Source organism: Poromitra crassiceps (genome assembly GCF_964638095.1).
Source record: "Poromitra crassiceps genome assembly, chromosome: 4".
NCBI lineage: Eukaryota > Metazoa > Chordata > Actinopteri > Beryciformes > Melamphaidae > Poromitra > Poromitra crassiceps.
Window position 1 is genome coordinate 53,217,079 of NC_139626.1, and position 2,500 is coordinate 53,219,578.

General features: G+C 53.0%; 1 protein-coding gene across 1 annotated transcript in view; it reads left to right on the forward strand.

The window, feature by feature from the left end:
• The window catches only part of LOC310775136 (metal transporter CNNM1-like), a gene marked incomplete at both ends in the record, with an annotated part of 38,719 nt that overhangs the window by 12,536 nt on the left and 23,683 nt on the right, over positions 1–2,500 (forward strand). The window lies entirely within an intron of this gene.

Consider the following 2,500-nt stretch of genomic DNA (forward strand, 5'->3'; position numbering starts at 1 on the left):
CATGGCTCCTGGGCTGAACCTGTTGGACCTGTGGGTTTGGGATGTCACCATGGCTCTTGGGTTGAACCTGTTGGACCTGTGGGTTTGGGATGTCACCATGGCTCCTGGGCTGAACCAGTGGGACCTGTGGGTTTGGGATGTCACCATGGCTCCTGGGCTGAACCTGTTGGACCTGTGGGTTTGGGATGTCACCATGGCTCCTGGGCTGAACCAGTGGGACCTGTGGGTTTGGGATGTCACCATGGCTCCTGGGTTGAACCTGTGGGACCTGTGGGTTTGGGATGTCACCATGGCTCCTGGGCTGAACCTGTGGGACCTGTGGGTTTGGGATGTCACCATGGCTCCTGGGCTGAACCTGTGGGACCTGTGGGTTTGGGATGTCACCATGGCTCCTGGGCTGAACCAGTGGGACCTGTGGGTTTGGGATGTCACCATGGCTCCTGGGTTGAACCTGTGGGACCTGTGGGTTTGGGATGTCACCATGGCTCCTGGGCTGAACCTGTTGGACCTGTGGGTTTGGGATGTCACCATGGCTCTTGGGTTGAACCTGTTGGACCTGTGGGTTTGGGATGTCACCATGGCTCCTGGATTGAACCTGTGGGACCTGTGGGTTTGGGATGTCACCATGGCTCCTGGGCTGAACCTGTGGGACCTGTGGGTTTGGGTATGTGCGTGTGTGTGCGTGCGTGCGTGTGTGTGTGTGTGTGTGTGTGTGTGTGTGTGTGTGTGTGTGTGCGTGTGCGTGTGTGACGTGTGTGCATGCATGCGTGCGTGCGTGTGTGTCTGTGTATGCGCGTGTGTGTGAGGATGTAGACACAATGGATACTAGATGATGCTCAGAATGGATGTGCGAGCATGGGTATCCTATATTTAAAAGTCCCACATTTGCCACATGTTTAATGAGGATGTATATTTTTGTTTTGGGTGGTTAAATGTAAAGTTATTGCATTAAGAAAAATCCTAACTTGGTCTTGGTCGGTCTATAGCCGTGCCACTTCATTCATGCAACACACCCGATCGCTGGTTGCTAGGCCAGCTCTTGTGGTAACCTAGGCGATAACTAGCCAGCGGGTTGCTAGGCCAGCTCTTGTGGTAACCTAGGTGATAACTAGTCAGCTGGTTGCTATGCCAGCTCTTGTGGTAATCTAGGTGCTAACTAGCCAGCTGGTTGCTATGCCAGCTCTTGTGGTAATCTAGGTGCTAACTAGCCAGCTGGTTGCTATGCCAGCTCTTGTGGTAATCTAGGTGCTAACTAGCCAGCTGGTTGCTATGCCAGCTCTTGTGGTAACCTAGGCGCTAACTAGCCAGCTGGTTGCTATGCCAGCTCTTGTGGTAACCTAGGCGATAACTAGCCAGCTGGTTGCTATGCCAGCTCTTGTGGTAACCTAGGTGATAACTAGCCAGCTGGTTGCTATGCCAGCTCTTGTGATAACCTAGGCGATAACTAGCCAGCTGGTTGCTAGGCCAGCTCTTCTGGTAACCTAGGTGCTAACTAGCCAGCTGGTTGCTAGGCCAGCTCTTGTGGTAACCTAGGCATAAACTAGCCAGCTGGTTGCTATGCCAGCTCTTGTGGTAGCCTAGGTGCTAACTAGCTAGCTGGTTGCTAGGCCAGCTCTTGTGGTAACCTAGGCGATAACTAGCCAGCTGGTTGCTATGCCAGCTCTTGTGGTAACCTAGGCATAAACTAGCCAGCTGGTTGCTATGCCAGCTCTTGTGGTAACCTAGGCGATAACTAGCCAGCTGGTTGCTAGGCCAGCTCTTGTGGTAACCTAGGCGATAACTAGCCAGCGGGTTGCTAGGCCAGCTCTTGTGGTCACCTAGGCGATAACTAGCCAGCTGGTTGCTAGGCCAGCTCTTGTGGTAACCTAGGCGATAACTAGCCAGCTGGTTGCTAGGCCAGCTCTTGTGGTAACCTAGGCGATACATAGCCAGCTGGTTGCTATGCCAGCTCTTGTGGTAACCTAGGCGATAACTAGCCAGCTGGTTGCTACGCCAGCTCTTGTGGTAACCTAGGTGCTAACTAGCCAGCTGGTTGCTATGCCAGCTCTTGTGGTAACCTAGGTGCTAACTAGCCAGCTGGTTGCTATGCCAGCTCTTGTGGTAACCTAGGCATAGACTAGCCAGCTGGTTGCTATGCCAGCTCTTGTGGTAACCTAGGCGTAAACTAGCCAGCTGGTTGCTATGCCAGCTCTTGTGGTAACCTAGGTGCTAACTAGCCAGCTGGTTGCTATGCCAGCTCTTGTGGTAACCTAGGCATAAACTAGCCAGCTGGTTGCTATGCCAGCTCTTGTTGTAACCTAGGCCATAACTAGCCAGCTGGTTGCTAGGCCAGCTCTTGTGGTAACCTAGGCATAAACTAGCCAGCTGGTTGCTATGCCAGCTCTTGTGGTAACCTAGGCATAAACTAGCGAGCTGGTTGCTATGCCAGCTCTTGTGGTAACCTAGGCATAAACTAGCCAGCTGGTTGCTATGCCAGCTCTTGTTGTAACCTAGGCCATAA